Raw genomic sequence first — 12,016 nt, 5'->3', positions numbered from 1 at the left:
TGTTTTACTAATTTTTCATTTGTTTTGATGCCCAAATCATCTCTGATTTGGCCAGTGGGAACCCTTTCAGGCCAGCTTCTATGTCTTTTTTTCATGTCCCCATCATTCTTTGATCACTTACTTTTCTTTTTTTTTAAGATTTTATTTATTTATTTGACAGAGATAGAGACAGCCAGCGAGAGAGGGAACACAAGCAGGGGGAGTGGGAGAGGAAGAAGCAGGCTCATAGCGGAGGAGCCTGATGTGGGGCTCGATCCCAGAATACCAGGATCACGCCCTGAGCCGAAGGCAGACGCTTAACCGCTGTGCCACCCAGGCGCCCCTGATCACTTACTTTTCTTTTCTCTTTTTTGTCTCTTTCTTTCTTTCTTTCTTTCTTTCTTTCTTTCTTTCTTTCTTTCTTTCTTTCTTGATTTTATTTATTTGGGAGAGAGAGATAGTGATAGAGCAGGAGCTGGGAGGAGGAGGAGAAGCAGGTTCTCTGCTGAGCAGGGAGCCCACGACATGCGGCTCTATCCCAGGACTTTGGGATCATGACCTGAGCCAAAGGCAGACACTTAACCAACTGAGCCACCCAGGCGTCCCAGATCACTTACTTTTCTTACTTTTTGGCACAAGGTTTTCCATGCCCAGTCCTAGAATCAACCATTTCATGAAGGAACTCTGGTTTCTTTTGTTAAAAGATGTATTTATTTGGGTTTTTTTAAAGATTTTATTTATTTGAGAGAGAGAACGTGTGAGAGAGAGAGCATGAGTGGTGGGGAGAGAAGCAGACTCCCTGCTGAACAGGGAGCCTGATATGGGGCTCAATCCCAGGACCCCGAGATCATTACCTGAACTGAAGGCAAATGCTTAACCGTCTGAGCCACCCAGGTTCCCTGAGGATGTATGTAGAAAACAAGATCTGGACACCAGATGTGTTCCTTGGTACTGGGGTGTCGTTGCTCTTAGGCTCTATTAGAAGTCAGAGGTAGGATATTGTTTTTAAATGTACCCAGCATTTAATTTATAAGTATGACTGAGTGATGCCAGGAAGAGGTCAGTGCCATTAAAGGAAGTTTACTTACAGTTCCCCAGAAGCAAGAGGCACACCATGCTGTGCAGGGTCGATCATGTAGGGGAAGCACCAGGGTCTGTCAGGAGGCAGAAGGAGCAAGAGGAAAGCATGGGTGGTGAGAGCCTTTATTACTATGGTAGTGGAAAGTTGTTAGGTTTATGTTCCCTATTAGGTGAGCAGTGAAGCACAGACGTGTTTGTGGTTGGAAGATTTGTAATATTTTTATACATATATGTACGTATGCATATAAACATATACAAGCATCCATATCTACCCAAGAATGTTGAAAGCCATGATTTCACTGTGATACCTTCACTGATTCCATTCTAACACCACCGCATTTTTTTCTAGTCTTTCCCTTTTTGAATTTGTTCCTCCTTTCTCTGACATTGAGAATATGGCTTTCTGTCCTTTTTGCTCCATCTCCCTTACTATATCTCCCCTGACTATAAGGGCCATCTCATTGGCCCCAGCCCTACTGAAAGTGCTAGCTGAGCACCCGCATCTAGTTCCATGAGCCATTTTTATATACAGACAGTTCTCACTTTGCACCATTCTTGTGCATGAATTTCTGTTAACATGGTTTTTAAATCTTTTTTTAAATTTATTTTTAAGTAATCTCTACACCCAGCATAGGGCTCAAACCCACAACTCTGAGATCAAGAGTTGCATGCTGCACTAGCTGAGCCAGCCAGATGCCCCTGACGTGGTTTAATTAAATGAGACTAGTCCCCAAAATAACAGTTAATGAAATACAAAATATAACCTATGATCAGGAATAGCTCCTCCAAATTTTTAAAAATTTACTCCAACCCTGTAATAGCTGATTAATATCTCTCTAGACATCATTAAATTGAATGTACCCCCCTTTTTAAAAAAAAAAAAAAAAAAAGGAAAATTACAATCTTTGCACTGCTTTCAGCTGAACTTTACATAGCTCTGCATTTCCCTCTGTCAGTTCCTCTTGGAATGGTGGGTGGGTAGCAGAAGAGAGGATATGTACAATAATGTATTTTTAGTTCTTTTGAACAGAGGGGTTGCTCCAGCCATTGCTATTGATGACAGGAAGTATATTTATAGCTTCAAGGAAGGAGGGCCCTGATTTAAGAAAACCTGGCAGGCTGTGCTTAATATATTTCATTAAAGTTCATTTGCACTTCATAGGAAGTTCTTGCCTTAGAAGTGTAGTTGAAATGAATGGATTTATGTTATGAAGTATAGGTATTTTCATAAGTATATTCAATCTCCTAAATTTGGAATAATCTTCCATTTTGAAATTTCACAATTCGCAATGCCTAAAACAAAGGACACTACAGGATGTGTGTGGAGAATTCAGATGATAGCATACAGTTGTATAGTAAGGATATTGAGGGGGTACTAAACATTGTCCCAAGTAGATATTATTCATGAAGCTCTTACTGATACAGCTTCTATTGTGATTTTCTTTCAGAGATCGAAATTAGGTATTGTTTATGGATCATAAGATAGTCTCTGTGAAATCATTTTGGGATTTTCCATTGGGCGTCACATAACTTTCTTGTAAGTTTGATTTGGACAATACTTTTGCCCATGACTATCATGTGCAATGGGCGCATTAAACACAAGTTAAATTATTCTGAAGCTTTTCCTGTCCTTTTCTTACTCCGTTTCTTAATTGAGGGAAGCAAAGAGTTGGTTTCCAAGGATACGTCTTCCCTCTTATGCTGGTTTCAGATTGATGCAGTCATGGAAACCAGGCAGTAAACTCATTCTTGGCAGCTGCTTGCACTGGTCTGATCTTTTCTTTTAAAAGCACGAGATTCTTTAATAATACGTTTTGAGAAGGTTGGTGCCAAATGATTCCAGGTCATCTCAAAGGGAGTGGGAATTTTGTTGAATAGCTTTAAGTGACTCAGTTAAATATTAACAAGTTGCTAAACAAAATTGTAGTGATTTACCTAAAGATTTTTATGTTTAATTTAACCAGAAGGATTATAAATTACAGAATTATTATTGTTTAGTCATTTTTAGACTACTTTAAAACATTCCTAATTTAAGGATTTTATTTTGTTTTCAACTTTATGAATTCAAAATATTAAGAGTTATAGAGCTGAACTTGATTTAACATAATGAAGGTTTTCATCTGGCCCACTAAAGTTTATCTGCTGATGAAATGAAAATATGAAATAATGACTCTTTAAAAGTCATTTTAAAGGGCACCTGGATGGTTTAGTCAGTTGAGCATCCAACTCTTGATTTTGGCTCAGGTCATGATCTCAGGGTTGTGAGATCAAGCCCCGTGTCAGGCTCCACACTGAGCAAGGAGTCTGCTTGAGATTCTGTCTCTCTCTCCCTCTGTCCCCCCCCCATTCATGCACACGTGCGTGTGCACTCACTCTCTAAAAAAAAATAAATAAAATTAAAAAAATAAAGTATTTTGTGGATTCTGAAGCTGACTGCCTTGGTTCAAATCCTGTCTCTACTATTTATTGTATCTGTAACACAAGACAAGTTACTTAACCTCTCTGTGCCTTAGTTTCCTTATCTGCAAAATGGGGGATAATAATGTCCACTTCATAGGGTTGTCATGAGGAGTAAATGAGCTAAACTATGTCACATACCTAATTCATAGGGAGCATTCAGCAAATGTTGACTATTCCATTTACACATAAGGAATAAGGATGAATAAATTCAGAAAAGGTTTGTACTGAATTCATTTATGATGGACTTAAGGAAGGTATTTTTGACGTATGTATTATTTTTTAGATTAACAAGAATGGTGGAGGATTTAGGATCCCTATTGCAAATGAATAAACCATCTATTTTCAGATCCCTTGTAAAGATTTAGTATGGGGTTTACATAACTTAGCAAGATATATTTTTTTAAGATTTTATTTATTTATTCGACAGAGATAGAGACAGCCAGCGAGAGAGGGAACACAAGTAGGGGGAGTGGGAGAGGAAGAAGCAGGCTCATAGCGGAGGAGCCTGATGTGGGGCTCGATCCCGTAACGCCGGGATCACGCCCTGAGCCGAAGGCAGACACTTAACCGCTGTGCCACCCAGGCGCCCCAGCAAGATATTTGTTGATTCGAGAAACACTAATTGTTGGATTGCTACATGCTAAGTAGATACTGGTATTTCAAAAGTGAATGAGACACATCCTCTTCTCTGGAGAGCTTCCTGTTTTGGAGGGGTGTAGATGGAGAAGGGTGAAGAAGTGAAGATGACCTATTATAAAACTTAATTCTTTATACATTGTGTTAAGTGCTACACTAACAGAATTTTATTTATATTTTTAAAGCTTTTATTTATTTGTTAGAGAGTAAGACAGGGAACACAAGCAGGGGGAGTGAGAGAGGGAGAAGCAGGCTCCCCACTGAGCAGGGAACCCAAGGCGGGGCTCAATCCCAGGATCCTGGGATCATGACCTGAGCTGAAGGCAGACGCTTAATGACTGAGCCACCCAGGCACCCCCAGAATTTTAAATTAAAAAAAAAAAAGATATGAAAATAGGAGACAGCACAAATTAAACATACAAGGGGTGCCTGACTGGCTTAGTTGGTTGAGCTTCGGACTCTTGATTTGGACTCTAGGTTTCGTCTCAGGTCATGGTATCAGGGACGTGGGATCAAGCCTTGTGTCAGGCTCCCTGCTCATGGGGGAGTCTGCTTTTCTCCCTCTCTCTGTCTCTGCCCCTCCCCCCACTCATGCTTTCTCTCTCTCTAAAATAAGTGGGTATATCTTATTAAAAAAAGGAAATATGCAAGACTAATATGAAGAAAACTATAGAGCCTTACTGAAGGATTTTTTTATTTTTTTATTTTTATTTTTTTAAAAGATTTTATTTGTTTATTTGACAAAGAGAGAGACAGCCAGTGAGAGAGGGAACACAGGCAGGGGGAGTGGGAGAGGAAGAAGCAGGGTCCCAGCAGAGGAGCCTGATGTGGGGCTAGATCCCAGGACTCCGGGATCAGCCCCGAGCTGAAGGCAGACACCTAACGACTGAGCCACCCAGGTGCCCCTTATTTATTTTTTAAAATTTTTATTTATTTATTTGAGATAGGGAGAGTGAGTGAGAAAGCAGGAGCAGGGGACCAGAGGGAGGGGAAGAAGCTGGCTCCCACTGAGCAGGGAGCCCAAAGCAGGGCTTGATCCAGGACTCTGGGATCATGACCTGAGCCTAAGGCAAACATTCAACCGCCAGAGCCACCCAGGCGCCCCTGAAGGATTTTTTTAAAAAGATAAATTCGATATTTATGCTGTGTTTCTGAATGTGAAAGACTTAAATAATATAAAGATACTGTATAGAGGTTTAGTAGGGGTGGTTCCCAAATTATTCTATGGATTTAATGCATGTTGTTTTCTAAGCCCAGTAGGGTACACCTTTTGGAAAGCTTGATAGATTGCACGGCACAGTTCATTTGGAAGAGTAAATTCAATAGTTGAGAAAATTTTGAAAATTTTTGAAAAAGAGGAATAATCGGAGAGCCTTAGAAGTGGGGAAGGTATGTGACAGTTGACTCTGTAGATAGTAAAATATATCACTGAGCTAAAGGTATTAAAGGAAGCGCCTGGCTGGCTCAGTTGGTAGAGCATGTGCCTCTTGATCTTGGGGTTCTAAGTTCAAGTCCCATGTTGGGTGTAGAGATTACTTAAAATCTTTTTTTTCCCCCTTTTTAAGATTTTATTTATTTGTCAGAAAGAGAGAGAGAAAGTACAAGCAGGGGGAGCAGCAGGCAGAGGGAGAAGCAGGCTCCCTGCTGAGCAAGGAACCTGATGTGGGACTCCATCCCAGGACCCTGGGATCATGACCTGAGCCGAAGGCAGACGCTTACTGACTGAGCCACCCAGGCGTCCCTTAAAAAATAAAATCTTAAAGAGAAAAAGGTATTTGAGACAGTTTGGCGTTTGTGTTAGAATAGACTAAGTATTTAGAGCAGACTAGGATATGTGTGGGAATTTAGAATGTGATAAAAGTAGCATTTAAAAATCAAGGAGCAAGAATGAAGTATTTGATAAATGGTCTTGCAACAGTGGGCTGTTTGGGGACAAAAATATATGAGGATCACTAATTTAGACTTTGCTCAAATAATTGCCAGATTATAGGGTATACTTAACCGAATTACTGAATTAACCACATTCTTCATTCTTTCTCTAGAATGTACTGAATGATTTTTAAAATAAGCTTAACACTCATGGCCGGTAAACTACTTGTTAGTATACCTTGCCTTTTACAATCACAAGTTGAATTTTATACTTTCAGGGGTCAGTATGTTCCAAACCTGTGTATGCCAGTTACACTCACTGTAATTTTGCAACCTAATTAAATATTATATAAATATGAGTGTAATGAAATATGAATATAAAAGTAGTTTTAACTTCTAACCTATAGTTGCTCAAGAGACTATTCATGGATGCTAATTTTTCATTCACTTATTGTTTTAAAGATTTTTTTTCTTTTTTTAATTTTTTAACTTATCTCTACATTCATTGTTGGGCTTGAACTCCCAGCCATGAGATCAAGAATCGCATGCTCCACCAACTGAGCCAGTCAGGCACCCCTATTCACTCAGTTTAAATTTGGTATTGACTCTTTTGAGTAAACAGCTGAGCAGTATTGGTAACATCTGTCAACTCATCGAGAAACAGGGAATCTACATGAACTAAATTGCCTTTTTTTTTTAAGATTTTATTTATTTATTTGACAGAGAAAGAGACTGCCAGCAAGAGAGGGAACACAAGCAGGGGGAGTGGGAGAGGAAGAAGCAGGGTCCCAGTGGAGCAGGGAGCCCGACGCCGGGCTGGATCCCAGGACCCTGGGATCACGCCCTGAGCTGAAGGCAGACGCTTAACGACTGAGCCACCCAGGCGCCCCACCAATTTGCCTTTTTTAATAGATTATTGATCTTACTCCCTTTGTCCTCAACTTTTGGAGTAACTGGTCTTGCTGAAAAGCTAGTAGTCTTAAGTTTATTTTCTCTGAATATATTTCTTCAGCGACTAGAGCTGAGTGTGGTTTAACCACCTCACCATTGGCAAATTACTTCTTTGCTTGGCTAATAGACCAGCTTCTTGGATTTTTCAGACCATGGCTTTCCTGTGAATTGGGAATATTGGATGACTACTTAGTGTGCTAATATTGATATATATTGAATTCTCCTAGCACAGTTACAGTGTCATTGCATAATAAACACAAAGCTTTCTCATGTGACTTCATAACGAAGTAATCCACACTTTCCACTGTGCTTTAAGTCAAGACATTGTACACTTTCTCTTCTTTCTTTCTTTTTTTTTTATAAAGATTATTTATTTATTTATTTATTTGAGAGAGAGAGAGAGCCAGCGAGAGAGGGAACACAAGCAGAGGGAGTAGGAGAGGAAGAAGCAGGCTCCCAGCGGAGGAGCCCGATGTGAGGCTCTATCCCAGAACGCCGGAATCACGCCCTGAGCCGAAGGCAGACGCCCAACGACTGAGCCACCCAGGCGCCCCAACTTTCTCTTCTTTCTTATTTTGTCACGATGGCCATGCACTGGTAATGCAAAGAAGTAAACTATCATAATGCAGTATGCCAGTATGTGTATGTGCCAGTCAAAACACTGTTGAGTTCTAGCTTCCTGACTGATTTGTGGTGCACTGAGCAGCGGTGCAAAGCTCTGTGAGCACCACATATACAAGTAACCACTCAATTCTGCCAGTGTAGTGTCGATGCCATCCATAGGCAACATGTAAACGAGTGAGTGCAGCTGTGTTTGATGTTATTTATGGACACTGGAGTTTGAATTTCACATAATTTTCACGTCATGAAATAATGTTCTTTTGATTTTTTCAATCATTAAAAAGTGTAAAATCATTCTTAGCTTGCAGCCCTTACTAAAACAGATGATTTGCTCATCTCCATTTAGCATAAAGCATTACACCAAGGCCAAAATCAAGAAGGAAAAGATAGCATAAAATTTGATTGCATAAAAAGATAATATAAATAAAACTAAAAGATAAACTGCAGGACGCCTGGGTGGCTCAGTTGGTTAATAAGCATTTGCCTTCGGCTCAGGTCATGATCCCAGTGGCCTGGGATCCAGCCCTGCATCATATCAGGCTCCCTACTCAGTGGGGAGTCAGCTTCTCCCTCTCCCTCTGCCTCTCCCCATGCCTCTCCCCCTCTCTTGTGCGCTCATGCACGTGCATGCTCTCTCTCTCTCAAATAAATAAAATCTCTTTAAAAAAAAAAAGATAAACTGCAAATTGGAGAAACGTATTTGGAACCACATGTCAGGAAAAGGTTGATGTCATCCTAGTATGAAAGAGTACCTGTGGAAAGAAACAGACCAAAACACTTGGAAAATGGGCAAAGGGTGCAAAAAAGACAGTTCACCAGATAAAACCTAATGTCGGTAACTATATCCTCTGTTAATCCAGTACTGAACCACAAAGGCAAAAGAAACCATGGGAGACTTTCACTTTATACTTCATACACTTTGATGTTGCTTGAGATTTTTTTTAAGCTGCTCATTTTTAAATTTTTCCTTTTATTTTTATTTTATTATTTTTTATTTTTTTATTTTTTTAAAATATTTTATTTATTTGAGAGAGAGACAGCCAGCGAGAGAGGGAACACAAGCGGGGGAGTGGGAGAGGAAGAAGCCGGCTCCCAGCGGAGGAGCCGGATTGGGGCTCAAACCCAGAATGCTGGGATCACGCCCTGAGCTGAAGGCAGACGCTTAACCACTGCGCTACCCAGGTGCCCCTATTTTATTATTTAAAAATTTTTTTTAAGATTTTATTTGACAGAGAGCGCACAAGTGGCGGGAGTGGTAGGCAGAGGGAGGGGGAGAAGCAGGCTTCCCTCTGAGCAGGGAGCCCGATGGAGGGGCTTGATCCCAGGCCCCTGGGATCATGACCTGAGCCGAAGACAGATGCTTAACCGACTGAGCCACCCAGGCACCCCTGTTTTAATTTTTTTAAGTGAGCTCTACACCCAGTGTGAGGCTTGAACTGATGACCCTGAAATTGAGAGTCGCATGCTCTACAAACTGAGCCAGGGAGGTGCCCCATTGAGATTTTCGCAGCAAGCAGATCCTACATTTATCAGTATTTAATAAGCCAAAAAAAGTTTTCTTATAACATTTTTGAATTGTTGCTTGGCTTTCTGGTCCCTAAATTTTCTATTTTCCTCATGGAGGTAGAGAAAAGAGGGTGAGTTCTTTCTCTTTCCTGCTACGCTATACATGTTGCTCTGGTTTAAAAGACAGCATGTGGAGCTTAGGCCCATCAGATTCCCCCACCCCAGTCCTGGCTTTTGTATATTCTTGGGTGTTTTACTAGGCCAGCGGAATGGGCACTGCTTACATTGATGCCATGTTGACTTGAAAATCTCCGGTTTAAGATGGAAGTTGTTCTGTTAAGCATCTTCTAAATAATTTTGGTGTTAGGGATTTTGAATTGCTTTTTAATTTTATTTTTGTTTTAAATAGTTATTAATAGAAGCCAGAGGGACAGGGGATCTGGATGGCTCAGTTGTTTGGGCGTCCCAATCTTGATTTCGGTTTGGGTCGTCGTCTCCTGGTCGTGGGATCAAACATTGCCACGAGCTCCATGCTCAGGGTGGAGTCTGCTTGGGATTCTCTCTATCCCTCTGCGCATCCTCCCTCCCCCCCACATGCGATGTTAAATAAATAAATAAGTCTTTTGAAAAAGGTAGAAGCAAGTGGGGTGGAGGGATTCTTTTACATCAACTCTTACAATTCTGTCTTTGGTAGAATTCTTGATTTTTCTGAATTTGTCAGATGTTTCTAAAGATGTTTGGCATCGATATTAAGTTCAGGGACCTGTTGAATACAAGAGTTTTTTTTTTTTAGTTCTGAATTAAGTGAGTCACGAACAATAACAGAACCTCATAGGAGGGTAATGCTACTGCATTAGCTCAAGGCATTTGGTTACTAAGGTGAATCACAAGGGATAAGAATTTTACTCTGCATTTCTTTTCAAATCAGGAGTTGTAGAATTTGATGCACATGATGCATGCTGTTGTTCTTTTCCTGTAGTCTATGTAGATGATGTCATTAAACTAGATTTTGGCTTTTAGATCTTGGTTTAAAATACTGATTAGCTAAGTGATAATTATATGTCATGTAGAAAAAAATAATGTAATTGTATTGAAATAAGCTGATCTGATCAAGAGGAACCTTACTTACCTTGAACATGGCAGAAAATAAACTTGTAATACCAGTTAATACACTGTAGCAGCTACAACTGGGGAAAGAGGAGTATGAGAGGGAGTAAAAGTAAGGTGTAAATTACAAGAAGTCTGGGAGAAAGTGACTTTGTGATCTAACCGTGAGAGCCAGATTTGGGAATACTGGGTAGACATGTACACGTCCCTAGATTTTAGGAAGGTGTACTTCAAGAAGTAGACAAGATAGGAGTATAAATCAATAGGAATGGTATACTAAAAGGAAAGTTGGTTTAAAGAAAAAAAAAACTGCTCTTAAAGTTAGGTAGGTGTTTACTTCTTTTGGGGGGAGTAGAGGAAGAGGGAGAGAGAATTTTTTTTTTAAAAGATTTTATTTTATTTATTTGAGAGAGAGAGAGCACACAGAGGGAGAGCGAGAAGCAGACTCCCCACTGAACAGAGAGCCTGACACAGGGCTCCTTCCCAAGTCCCCAAGGTCATGACCTGGGCCGAAGGCAGACGCTCAACCCACTGAGTCACCCAGGTGTCCCGGAGAGGGAGACTCTTATGCTGGCTCCAAGCCCAGCAGAGGGCCCGACCTGGGGCTCTATCTCACAACCCTGAGATCATGACCTGAGCCCAAATCAAGAGTCAGAGGCTTAACCGACTGAGCCACGCACGTGCCCCAAGTGGGCAGTTACTTCTAATAGATACTCAGACTTGATTAAGAAATTAGGAAACAGGAATTGTGAAAAATATAGGTCATTAGTCTATCAACAAGTATAGAAAAAGTAAAGTAACTTAATTTGTTTTAAAATTTAATTAGTATTAAAAAAATTTTTTTAAAGATTTTATTTATTTATTTGACAGAGAGAGAGACAGCCAGAGAGAGGGAACACAAACAGGGGGAGTGGGAGAGGAAGAAGCAGGCTCCCAGCAGAGCAAGGAGCCTGATGCGTGGCTCGATCCCAGGACCCTGGGACCACGCCCTGGGGTGAAGGCAGATGCTTAACGACTGAGCCACTCAGGCGCCCCTAAAAATATTTTTAATGAAAAAGTTCTTTAATCTTTATGGCTTTTACTACTGTTCTCTAGTCCTGCGCGTCCAATATGATAGTCCTCAGCTCTGTGTGTTAGTGTGTTGGCCAGCATATACGTAGAACATTTCCATCATCACAGAAATTTCTATTTGGAAGTGCTATGAAAATGAGATATATTATTAGGAAAGCTAGTAAAAGTAAGTGAGGTACTTTTTTATCCAGAAATTTTACTGAAGAAGAATTATGTTTTTATAATCCTGAGACATTGGTGTGTGCTTTTTTGTTGTAATATTTGCATTTTGTCTTTTATTTTGAAATAATTTTAAGTTTACAGAGAAGTTGCAGTAATAGTACAAAGAGCCTTTTCCCTCTCTGAGCCATTTAAGAGTAAGTTGCTCACTTGATGCTCCATCAGCTTTGAATACTTCAGTGTGTATTTCCTACAAATGGGGACATTCTCCCATGTAACCACAACATATCCATTAAAATCCGGAGCTTAACAGTGCTACAGTAGTACCAGCTAATCCTCAGATCCCATTCAACTTTTACCAGTTGTCCCATTAATAACCTGTATAGCAGAAGGATCCAGTTCGGAATCACACATTAAATTTTGTTGTCCTGTGTTTGACTTGATCATCTTGATATTTTTGAAGAGCATAGGCTAATTATTTTGAAGATTATGTCTCAGTTTGGGCTTGATGTTTCTTCATGGTTAGATTCAGAATATGCATTTCGTCAGGAATACCACATAAATGGTGCTGTATTCT

General features: G+C 40.3%; 1 protein-coding gene across 2 annotated transcripts in view; it reads left to right on the top strand.

The window, feature by feature from the left end:
* The window catches only part of PTPRA (protein tyrosine phosphatase receptor type A), a 150,947-nt gene that overhangs the window by 22,863 nt on the left and 116,068 nt on the right, over positions 1 to 12,016 (top strand). The window lies entirely within an intron of this gene.

This window comes from Ursus maritimus, unplaced genomic scaffold (assembly GCF_017311325.1).
Source record: "Ursus maritimus isolate PB19 unplaced genomic scaffold, ASM1731132v1 scaffold_22, whole genome shotgun sequence".
Classification (NCBI taxonomy): domain Eukaryota; kingdom Metazoa; phylum Chordata; class Mammalia; order Carnivora; family Ursidae; genus Ursus; species Ursus maritimus.
Note: the sequence above shows the minus strand (reverse complement) of the source record. Positions and strands in the feature narration are given on the sequence as shown.